The sequence below is a fragment of the Thermobia domestica genome, chromosome 4 (assembly GCF_964235325.1).
Source record: "Thermobia domestica chromosome 4, izTheDome1.hap1.1, whole genome shotgun sequence".
Classification (NCBI taxonomy): Eukaryota; Metazoa; Arthropoda; class Insecta; order Zygentoma; family Lepismatidae; genus Thermobia; species Thermobia domestica.
In genome coordinates, this window is record NC_137457.1 from 323396080 (window position 1) to 323409679 (window position 13600).

Genomic DNA, 13600 nt, shown 5'->3' on the forward strand with positions numbered 1-13600 from the left:
TCAAAGTAAGAAAAGAAAGGGAAATAAATGGCATGGACGAACCGAATTGCCTGATTGAGGACAGTTGGAACAATTGCAAAATATTAATTAAATGGAGAGGTTGGGCTGCACAAAGATGGATTGTTATAAAAGAATCAAAGATGAATGCGCTAGTAAAAGAATTATCAAATGTTCAGGATGATTGCATGTAAAAAAAAAAAATCGCTGGCTTCCAACGTAGACGCACCAGCACCCACGTTGAACTTCCTTTCATTTCTTTTTAGCTTCGTTTTTGCTCTCTCTCTCTCTCCATATATATATATATATATATATATATATATATATATATATATATATATATATATATATATATATATATATATATATATATATATATAATATTAGTGAAAATACCAACACTTTTCCTATCTTTCTGCCATCATGTTTCCGTTCGGGGCTTAAAATTAAACCAGAGCTTTGCAAAAGCAATGGTTTAAGTCGATTTTCAGAAGCTTGAAGGAAAAGGATTTACAAGCAAAAGAATACAGCATTTGTCAAGTAGGGAAGAAACAGAAGCCAGAAGGAGAGAAGAACATTTTTCCCTGCATAACACTTGCTACCCTCTTTAAAATACTATCCTCCGTTCTATGCATCAGTGTTTCAGGGGTAAAGAATATTGTCACATGTCACTTTGAAGAGTTTTCAGTGTGATTGGTTATTTTGGTAGTTATTGGTGCCCCCCTCAGACAATACTGGTTCCGGCCCTGTAAATATATATATATATATATATATATATATATATATATATATATATATATAGAGAGAGAGAGAGAGAGAGAGAGAGAGAGAGGGGGGTAGGGGGCCAGGGCCCCCCAAATGGCCAGCTTTTAAAACATCATCGTAAGATTACCTCGCTTCAGTCATTTAAAAAAAACACATAAAATTCATAATTTACCGTAAAGTACCGATACCGATAGTTTATCATAATTTACCGATCCATACCCAGGAACGTACGCAGGGGGTGGGTTCTGGAGGTCCAGACCCCCCTGAAATTTTGACTTTTGTGTAAATGTAAACTAATTTTAGGGTCAATTTTAGGAATTTTAATTTAAATACTCTCATATTGTGTTTGGACACCCCGGAAATAAATTCTTGCGTGCGCTACTGTCCTTACCTATCGAAAAGTAGTATGGTATTCCTTCCATGTAACGAATAACTAAACGCAAAGCTTGCTACCACATCTGCTACATCATTTCCGGTTTTTTTAGCCTCTAAATCATTAGCCGTAACAATTTTTTTTTACTTTGTACACTGTAAAAAACGGCGGGCCCCTCCTAGATAAACCTGTTGGCTACGCCCATGTATATAGGGTTCGGTTAATACTAAAAGACCAAAGCCATATAGATAAAGAAATTAAATGTAGATTGAAAACAAGGAATTCGTTTTATAATTCAGTTCAAACTCTATTGTCGTGGCAAATTCTGCCGAGGAATTTGAAACTTAAAATATATAAAACGATAATCATGCCTCTTGTGCTGTATAGTTGCGTAACATGGTCGCTTACTTTGAGGAAAAAATTGAAAGTATTTCCTCAAGATTCCGAAACAAGATTCTGAGAGGAATATTCAGACCCAAGAGAAACGGGAATGGGGAATGGCAGAAACTTCATAACGAAGAACTGCATAATTTACACAGTTAACCGAATATTTTTAAGGTCATCTAGTTTAGGAGGCTCAGGTGGGCAGGTCATTTAGCCAGAATGGATGGAGGTAGGAACGCTTTCAAAGTTTTAACTGGAAATCCAATCAGAAAACATCCATTAAGTATAGACCTAGGCGCAGATGAGAGGACAATATTAACATGGATCTCGCAGAAATAGGAATATAAAGTAGAAACTAGATCCAGTTGGCTAAGGATAGAAGTCACTAAAGAAATTTTGTGAACGAGGCATTGAAACAACTCCGGGTTCCATATATATAACCTTCTTCAAGGAAAGTTAATGGATAAATTACTAACTGTAAAGGAAGTATTATTTTTTACGGAAATTTTTTATTAAACAAAAAATAATTTTTAAAAAGTTGCAGTAAAACTGCGGAAATAAGGAAAAGTGAATGACACGGACGAACTAAAAGTGCCTGATCTCGAACAGCTTGTCACAATTATAAAATATTGATTAGATGATGAAGTGGGGCAACCACAAATACGAATTGTTATGATACACAAAAAAGTAAGGAACTAGTAAGAGAACTGTCAGAATATGGACATTGATATAAAAACAGAACTCATTCCAAGTATTACATCATTGCACCAACACCCACGTTGCAGGATTGCCAACAGACAATTGCTATTTAGTATTAGATCAAAAATTCGTAGGTCACTAAATCACTAAACGATATATACACAAACATAACGCATGTCCTGAAACAGGGGCGTCATTTAGGGAGGGCAGGAGGGGGCAATTGCCCCCGCCCCCCCAAGAGTTTGAGAAATACATATACTTTAGTCGATTATTTACTAATATAGTAGTACAAAACGTGAAAGTCTTATATCGGTGGTGCTCTTGCCCCCCCCCAAGCAAAGTCTGAAATGACGCCCCTGTCCTGAAAGGATATGGTTGAGAGTTTGAACCCCCTTGATGAAATTATGCGTACGCTACTACTATATGCTGAAGGATATATGGAAGCAAAAGCTGAATAGTAACCACCAGGGTCCAGGAGTTTCTGAGGGTGTGCACCACAGCTACCAAAATAACCAGCCTCATTGAGATTCTTCCAAATGACATGTGACAATATTCTTTACACCTGAGAACCCTGATACATAAAATAAGCGGAGGGGTTAGTATTTTAAACAGAGTCACAAGTGATGTGCAGGAAAGATTGCCCCTCTCTCTTCTTGGCTTCCGTTTTCTTCCCTACTTGACAAGTGTTATATTGCTTTGCTTGGTGAATCCTTTTCCTTCAACTTTCAGAAAATCGAAAAACTATTGATTTTACAAGACTCCTTTTTCTTTTAAGCTCCAAACGCACAGTGGTTCAAAACCAAAATCTAGGTGGACAAAATGTATAAAAATGAGTTCCGAGAAACAGTGGGAATTCTTGGGGCAAGGTCCCAACTTATGGGAAAAGACCAGCAAAGTCCCCAATTAGATATGGCGAAGTGTGTTGGGTCGGACGAACAAGACGCACTGTACGCAATGTAGAATCAGCTGATCAACGGGTTTCGTGCTAGACCCTATGTCTGCAGCATATGACACAGACAGCTGTGGGTCAATACCAGGTATATGGTGTGACGACTATAGATGAAGGTATGACGTGCATGTGACAGGAATAAGGAGTGCCGTGGATATATGGGTGAACTATGGCAAGATGGGAAACACTTGCGAATAAGAACGTACACTGTATTTAGGAATATGTATAATGATTTGATGACTACACACAATTCTCCAACAGTCTCCAGCTTCTAATAACTATAGATGTGTAATGATTATAGTGTGTGCATTGTAACTATTACGTGCATATGTCTGCATAATTGTTGTATCTTGTACTTTTAGAAATGGAGGGTACCTTGCCACAACTAGTTGTTTGACGCCTGGAGAGGTGAACCCAACATCTGCAAAAGGACTAATAGTATCTACACCTGTGTAATAGACAAATTAAGGTTACAAAACTGTGATGAGGATGTAGCAGAATATGTCAGAAAGGTTACGGACTGTTTATGTGTACATGTCAAAGACAAACGGCAAAATTGTCATAGTGTAATGAATAACTTTGTGACCAAATATGATAAATGGCTCGACAGTGCAGTGGAGTTTCCTGGAAATGTATGGAATGCAGCAACATTACGACGACCAGGAACATATAGTATAGCTGGGACACCGAGGACACCTGTAGGGCGTCCAACAAAACTGTTTGAAGAAGCAATTGAGAAAAAAAGAGAGGGCGGTTCTAGTCGTTAGTACAAAAAAACGACGGCTGTAAAAGTTGGTGTATGCAGCACACATGGGTTTACGTGCAAAAGAAAAACATGCTTCTTTGATCACAAATGAGGGGGTAGGGAATCAAAAAGGCGTACAGGAGTCCAGAGATAACGGTACCAATTAACATGATGAAACATTTGCATTAGACGTTGACGCGAAATTGACAAGATAACCAGGCAAAAGTTCAAAATGCAAATATCTATTCGTCATACCATAAACTGTTAAAGGCAAAGAAAGTGTGTTACCAAGATGACATTATTATCGCAGATGTATCAGCGGAAATGCAGCTGCAAGCGTTACTTGATCATACTATCGAATGGTTGATCACCACAGCGACAGTACTATACTGCGAAAGATCAATCAGGGAGTGGAAATGACAATATTCTTCAGGGGGGGGGGTGATATCGCGTCAGGTCAGAGCGCGTACAAACAACAGTATAGTTACAACACAGAAGACATACATGACGATGCATGTTTATTATTTCGTTAGTGCCTCTAAAAATTACAATATGATGGAGAGACACTCTGGTAAAATCCACTGCCATCGTCAATACACTATTATCGCCCAATCAAGTTACTGTTCATGAAAGAAACAGCAGAATTAACACGTTCAAAAGTTACAAACATACAGCAGCAAATACAAGCTCTCCCGACCATGGGCGGCGATTAGGGGGGGGCAAGAGGGAGCAGTTGCCCCCCACTTTTTTGAAGTACCCTAATTTATATAATTTCATTTGGAAATGTAAGCAGGGTGTCCATACAATTTGGAGAAAAGATCTCTGACTTTTCCCTGACTTTCCATGACAAAAGTTGCAGATTTCCCTGACCCCTGAATAACTTAAAAATATAGAAAAAAGAAAGAAATCCCAGCCTCCACATTCCCCATAGTTGGCTTTGTTCTATTCCACTTCTGTTTCTTTCGTTTTCAATTTTCTTTCCAAAGGAATGTAAATTTACAAATATGTGCATTAGGCCATTATTGATTAGGCCTACATATTACACAAAATGTAAAGTTACAAACGAAAGTGTGCAGTATACAGAGTACTTAAGATATTAAAAAATACACATTATAATACCAATTACACAGCATTATAATATTGCCTATAGCAATAAACAGTTCATCCATGATTTTACTGATTATTAAAAAAAAAGAAGAAGAAAAAAAAAGAACACACACATTATGTAACATACTTTTGCTGGTGCAGTTGTTAAATGCAACAAATTTAGAAATTTGTTTTCATATTTTCTCGCATAGTTTTCTCCTCATTGATCTGAATGTCCTTGTCTTCGTAGGTTAATTTTCTTTTCTTCCTCCAGTTCCTTTAGTTGTTGCTGAATTGTCCGTTTCTCTCTCCTCTTCTCGTCTCCAGCATTTATTTCTCTTTTCTTTTCCAGATGCACCTGATATTGTCTCATTGAACTTGTCACTGAATTTATCATACCTCTTGTAATTATTAATCCTGATGATCCACCTATTCTCATCACAGAATCATATATGATCCGTTGAGTTACCAGAGATTCTTCTTGTAAGTTGTCAACAATGAGAATTTTATTTATTGTGAAACGACTTTCAAAAAATGCGTTTCCGTGAAAGAAGACAAAACACATTTCATAACTGACCATAAGTCAACCAAGTTCTCCCCATTTCCTAAGACTATGTAAAAAAAAAAAAAAAAAAAAAAAAAAAAAAAAAAAAAAAAAAAAAACCTCATCAAGTCCAATACCATCTCTATCATTGGCTATGAATTCATTCGAGTGTTCCTTAAATTCTTCAGTCTCAGCTTTCACTGTGAGCTGGAGATACTATTTCTTCGCGTTCTCAGCCACTTGTCCAGATATCCTCTTGGCACCATGCAATTCTTTTAGAACAGCGTCTACCCTTTTGAGCAAATATACCAGGATGTAGTTAAGGGGGGCGCGGTGGCTCAGTGGTAGAGCGTTCAGTGCCGGTGCTTGGGGTCCCTGGTTCGATCCCAGCTCGCGCCGTGTGGACTTTGTGGTGGACAAACACCGCGCTCGTGGGTTTTCTCGGGGTTCTCCCGTTTCCTCCCACTTTCTTCATTCCACCATTTCACTCATCTCTCATTATCACCGTCTCCTTTAGCCTAACCGGCATAACCGTGGGACGTTAAACTTAAAGATTTCATTTTTCAGGATGTAGTTAGATGTGTTTTTTGCAGAAAATTAGTTTCAGCGACTACATCAGAGAACACTGACTCCCACAATATCATAATTGAGAACACCACATTTTGAATCCAGTAACAATAAAGAATCAACCCTATTTCATAAATTCAGTAATTGAACATCGGACCTGAATCGATTTTCTCCTGACTTTCCCTGACCAATCTGCCATTTCCCTGACTTCACCTCACACATTTTTACTTCCTTGACCTTTCCCTGACTTGCACTTATTTTCCAGAATGTGGACACCCTGGTAAAGGTTTTGTATGTATTACTGTTTCATAGAAAAAATGGTGCCATATGATATTTGCCGTTGCGTGAGTACATATTGGTTATTTGTCTTCCCATGGAGTTAAGAAAGCTACAGGAATTGCGTTTTAATTGCAATTCAAAGCAATTAATATTGCAATTGCATATTTCTTTAAATGTCGTAGCATATGCTTGCAGCACTTACTGTATTTCATTTTCTAAGACTTAAATCATTCATTTAATGGCACGTGTGGAATTAAAAGTATAAATTGTTAATTAATTCCCAGTTTCAATATAACTTGTGCAAAACAAGCGTCATTATTCATTACTATTATGATTAATATTATCCCTTCTATTTATTTATGTTACAAATTTATTAAATAATCTGATCACAATTTTCCAGACATAATTTTAAGATGTTTATGAGCAAGAACTCAAATCTCTTCTTACACTTTCGTTTTTAAGAGTATAAAGGGCTAGTACCTATCTGTATTGCTCTTATGAATTTACTTAATAAAATAGAAATACGATATACAACATTTTAAGTGAAAAAACATAGTATCCTATTAGTTATACAACCTTTCATGAAACAGTGTTAGAAACAATCAGGAAATCTAACATTGATATACAATTGTTCAGACCATGTCTTGCCCCCCCCCCCCACTTCTAACGTCCAACCGCCGCCACTGCTCCCGACAGCAACTATCACCTGTAATGATCAGCAAATAGTAGTGAACCACAGAATAATGCTGACCTTGGTAGATGGGAAGGTCTGTAGTGATATCACAAAATAATCATATCAACGATGTTACATACGTGGCGCATTTCCAAAGCAAATGAACGATCTAAACAAAACCACAGCATACCACCTGACACAACAACAGTTGAATTCAGATTGTCAAATTTGCATTCCTGGGTCAGATGTTTTGAGTGTCTGTTGCACATTGCATATAGAGTGGATATCAAAACTTGACAAGTGAGAAAGAGGGACCAACCAAATGTTGATCAACAAAAGAAATTACTTCAGAAGCGATTTCACGAGAAAATGGGTCTCGTGGTGGATGTGCCAAAACCGGGCTACGAAACAAGCAATGATGGTAATACTGCCCGCAAGTTTTTCTTGAATCCATCATCATCAGCGTCCATTACTGGCATCAAGGAAGAGTTGATTAAACGATTTGCAGTTCCCTTACGTACCTTTGCCGGAGGTTATGCAATTAACTGTGACGTGTTTGGTATGTATTCTCTGCATATTGCACGATTATATGTGGACTTGTAAAACTGGTATTACATGCCGGCTATCTGTGCATAAATTATTGATACATGGTAAGGACATCGTTGAATCTGCGCTGGTTCCTATTGAACAGCTTTCCAAGGAGGCACAATAAGCTCGGAATAAAGACTGTCGAAGGTTCCGCGAATATCATGCCAGGATATGTTCTCGTTATAACAACACAAAAGACTTAATGTACATGTTGTTAATCACATCGGATCTCTGCATAACAAATCTTAACAAATTTACATTCAAACACAGTGAACATCTTTCCGAAGAAATACGTCTATTGTTACAAGTTCCTCCCATGTGCCAAACATACGTTTCAGCTTATCATACTACCGAACACAATATTAGTTCTTCCAGTGAGGATATGTGATTGCTTACCTCTTGCTTGTCCCTCTGTGCGTGGTTTTGTACATCCTTCACTGTGATTTCTTTGGTTATGAATTTTGTCCAGCTAAATGTGGCAATTGTGGCACTATAAAACGTAAACATGACGGCAGAGAGTTTCGGAAAGTGTTGCTATTTTCACTGCTAGATTCTCATTTTAGATAGTATATAGGGTCTATTTAGAACGTAGGAGTGCACGTGCACCCCCTAGATCGGGCCCTGGTAACCACCGCTGTTGTTTGTTATATTTACACAAAATTATATTGTGTTTAAACAGTACATAAATAATATTGAGTTTTTCATAAGAAATTTCGTGCTAGGGGCGGAATACCTGACGAGCATTCTCTGTTCTCGAACTATTGCAAGAGATTTATTTCCTCCATTAAACTTGACCAAGCAAGTTACATTACGTATAAGGGATAGCATGTATTAGAAAGTTTAAAAATCTATAGCTTTGCCCAGTGGCAATTTTGCTCTGTGGTAGTGCTTCCCACTTTTCGGTCCACGGCGAAAATCTATGGATGGCGCCCCACATCTGAACATAGATGTGTGTGGTTATATGAGACATCACTTACAGTTAAACACGGGATAACAATTACATGAGTTCCCACCGAGAAACAAATCAGGTCTCTCGCGCCCAAGGCGCATATGCTAACCATATAGCCACGAGGAAATTCACACAAGCACACACACACATACACACACACATACATACGCAATACATACATACATAAACATATTTATAAATGTGCGAGCAACACACTTGTGCTGCACTTGTAAATTCCCAATCTAGCTGACATGTTCGTCCAGTCATCACGATTGTAATCTAATAGCTTAAGGAACACAAACTATAGATTTGACAATAATCTGTTATTTGAGACATTTAACTGTCCAGCCCTTTCTTTATCCTCATGCCGATGGTGATAGGACTTGTACTTTAACGCTATCAGTATTGTAATTATTAATTTTAGTGACGTAGAGAAAGATGGATTCGACACTAATATTTACATGTCAATCCCTTCCCACCACCCCAGGGAGACGAATCGGAGCTGACCGTAGATTTCAATGATACAGTGTGATTCAAAATGATGTGAACGAATACAACTCCTCATAACTTTTTTTTATTAATCATCCAAATAGCTTCAAATCTTACAGTTAAAAACTAAATCTCTCCAAGTTTTTGTGATAAAAAAATGAAAATAGTACATCACAAATGTTCTATGTGGGCCCCCTTTGTTACCCTGCATACATCTATTCGGTATTCCAATTCCGCCCAGACCCGTTTCAACACGTTTGCATCAACAGTTTGCACTGCAGCAGTGATGCGCTCTTTCAGTTCATTCACATCTTGGGGTAGAGGGTATTTGTAGATAATGTCTTTTAGATGGCCCAACAGAAGAAAATTGCAGGGAGTTAAGTCCGGTGATCTTGGTGGCCAACGTAGAAGCTGATGATCATTTTTACCTGACCGTCCAATCCAGCGGTATGACAGTCTGTTGTTGAGGAAATTTCTGACATTGTGATGAAAGTGACATGGAGCTCCATCCAATTGATAGATGAAGTTTGCACTGTCATGTTCGAGCTGTGGCACAAGCCATGTAGTAAGCATTTGTAGAAATGTTTGTCCAGTCACAGTTCCTTCGTCAAAGAAGTACGGACCATAAATTTTTGAAGATAAAATTGCACAAAACACATTCGTCTTCGGTGAATCACGAACAATTTCACAGATTTGGTGAGGCTTTTTAGTTTTCCTAATGCGAACATTTTGTTTATTCACTCTTCCTGTCACATGGAACGTAGCCTCATCACTGAAACAGTTTGCCTAAAAGATCATCATCAACACTGCACAACTCTTGAAATGACTCACAAACCCAGATAGCACGTAAGCTTAAATCAAGGGTCGCTTTCCCTTGATTTTGGCTTAGCAATGTACAGTTGATGCGACAAGCGACAATCAACGTTTATTTTAGCTTGTTTTTAACTTGAAAAGAAGCTTGAATTTATCAACTTTCTACTAAGCCTATTTCAAGCTTGGTTCAAAGCGCTTGACGTTTGTCGATTGTTTAGAAATTGGAGCCATCTGTAGGATTGGTGAATAGTCTCAGAGATTTGGCGCTTCATTTCTCGCGAAAGGCACGTTTCAGGACCAGGCCGATACAGATTTTATCTGGGCCTCTTTGAGTATTACTTCATGTTTCACAGGCCAATTCAAATCGTAAGATTTGGGTCATAGTGTCTATTACAATTTAATTCTTTTGCCTTACAGTGTCTATTACAATTTATCATTTCAAGCTTTCCATTTCAAGTGTAGCACATGCCTGATATGTCTTGTTTATTGCAAGCTTCTCAGTAAAGCTTGACACAAATTTATTTCTGCACGTGAGAAAATGATTCAACTGGTTGGCGTCATGTATAATGTTTGATATGAAGGTTAGTATAATGTTCAATGTGTAAGTTACATAAATGATTGTGTGTATTCTTTTGCCATCTGAGGGTGTTTGGATATTGCCACCACTTTATTGGCATTCTTTTAAAAATATTGCAGAAACCATAGCTTACTACCTATGTTTACTATTAATAGTAAGTATGGTATGGTTTCCCCTAACCATAGCTTACTACTATGTTTACTATCAGTGGCGTATTTAGGGGGGGGGCTTCCGGGCTTAAGCCCCCCCCGAAATCTTACTTACAATAGTAAAGTATATGAAATATCTTGCAGAATTTTCACATTTTCAGGCAAAGCCCTCCCCAAAAGTTAGCAAAGCCCCCCCGAAAGAAAATCGTAAATACGCCACTGTTTACTATTAATAGTAAGTATGGTATGGTTTCCCCAATATATATTTAAAAGAATGCCAATAAAGTGGTGGCAATATCCAAACACCCTCAGATGGCAAAAGAATACACACAATCATTTATGTAACTTACACATTGAACATTATACTAACCTTCATATCAAACATTATACATGACGCCAACCAGTTGAATCATTTTCTCAGGTGCAGAAATAAATTTGTATCAAGCTTTACTGAGAAGCTTGCAATAAACGAGACATATCAAGCATGTGCTACACTTGAAATGGAAAGCTTGAAATAAGCTCGAGGTGACAAGCCTGTAGCAAGCATTATGTACCAAGTTTGAAATAGACTTGAGATCACAAGCCTGTAACATGCTTTATGTGACAAGTTTGAAATAAGCTTGAGGTGACAAGCTTGAAACATTCTTACAGTATAAGCCTACAATATGCTTGTCGCCTGTCAACTTCGTCGCTTGAATCAGCTTTGATATACGCTTACAGACTTGTCATAACAAGCTTGGAACAAACTTACATCCTTGTCACGACAACCTTATATCATGCTTGTGACAAGCTGTTTCTGCTATCTGGGAAAGTCTTGCGACACGTGTGATCATTAGGTGTTAAGTGTTGTAACAACTGCACTCGATACGGATACATCTTTAAATGTTTATGCACTACACGCCAAACAGTTGTTTGAGGCATTTGAAGCTCTTTACTAACTCTCTTTGTTGACTTTTGTGGGCTGCGTTGGAAACTGGTTCGAACCTTTTCGACATCTGCCTCAGAAGTAGACGGCCTACCGGGCGATTTTTCTTTACAAATGCATCCCGTTCTGTTGAATTTGTCATACCACTTACGTATGGAGTTCTTTGATGGTGGATCTTTATGAAATTTTGTGCGGAACTCGCGTTGAACACCAACAACAGACCAACAAACGTGAAACTGTAAAACGCAAAATGATCTCTCTGCAACACAGGCAGCCATCTTGGAACTAATCACTCTGCCACCTAGTGGATAAATTTTAAACTACTACGCTCGTTCCAAACAAAACTTAAGGATAATATTGAAAGTATTTCCATAGAGATTTCATTGTTGATAGAGTATTATCACTTAGAGAATGTTTCCTTATCGTTGACATAATTTAGAATCACGCTGTATTAGGAGTGTCGACAATCAACTTAGAGACCCCAAAAACTATAGTTTCTATACAAATATCAGTATTTTTTCGTTATGATTTCACGTTTCCATTTCTCGCCGCGCATGACAACTAATGGGGCTGAACTTTTATATAAACGGCATCGGAAGTGTTGCTATTCATCTCAGCAACCCCGAAACTATAGACTCTATACTAATATCAGTCGTTTTTGTTAGTGTTATATGTTACTCTTTTCCATTCTCCCTAGGTGTACTAGGGGTTTTATCCTACTGGAGGCTGAACACAAAAGTCATCGGAACTGCTACCAATCAATTTAGGGATCCCGAAAGCTATGGATTTAACACTAATATCGGTCATTTTCAATTATTTTTATGTCACAATTTCACAAACGTCTTCAGGATACGAATGGAAGCCAAACTTCAACTTAAACGGCATTTAGTGTGTCCCTCGTTATCTAAGCGACCCCAAAATTATGGATAAATAACTGTCGTTTTTTAAAAAATCGTTTTTATGTCTACTACGCTCATTCCCCCTAGGAGAGCTAAGAGGTATTGCTATCACTGGGTGCTGAACTTGAATTTAAATGGCATAAGAAAATTGCCACCAATTAACTTAGCGACGCTGAAGACTAATGATTCGACACTAATATAGATCGATTTCGTTAGCGGAACTAAAAACTATGGATTCCACATTAAAACCGATTACTTTTGATCATCTTTATATATACTGCCTCATACTCCCCAAACGTGTGCTCGGGAGTTTACCCCAAGAGTACTATTCTACAGACTGTAGGAAATATGTTAGGAAGTTTGGTTAAAATTGCTCCAGGCGTCTGGAATACACAAAAAGAAAGCGTAACCAAAGCCTCACCTCCTTCTACAAGCAATTCCGAGTATTGAACTGAAAAATTATGGAAAGAAGTTCAGTTCTCTTTTCCTTACTAAAGCACATCAGTCTCTTAAAGTGAGTTGTGGAGATCGTAAACTTTGTCTGGATATGGTATTGGGGATAGTGAGTTTTCTGTCTGGAGCGACGATCCGATCTTGGATATTCTCTGTTTATACCTACATGTTCACTTTACGCCTCTGACTATATTTTAACATTAAATTCTGTGTTGTAATGAGAATATTGAAAGGTAACTCCTCTCTGACACACAACTGCAGACAAATACACTACACACACTTATTTATTGCTATTACACGATTTTCTTAATTTGCGTTAAACATTCATATATAATATGCCGACGTTGTCAACACCCACTGCATCTCAGATGTTATATTTTACACATAATAATTACTTGTTCTGAAATAGTCATATATATAATTTATTTTATTTATTTAAATATTGATACATCGAGTAAAATAGCATTATATACCAAAAAGCTAGACCCAAACCGGAATCGAACTTACGATTAGAAGTTCAGCTGTTTACCACTGAACAATGTTGCCAAGCTCCATCTGAAGAAACATAACTGAATTTCCAAGACAATGACATTCATATCTGTTGCAAATGCTGTTGTTTTTTTCTCCTTTGGCTTTTTAATTCTATTATGAATACGAGATCTATGTTTACTCTCTTTCCTTTCACTGCAAATGTTTA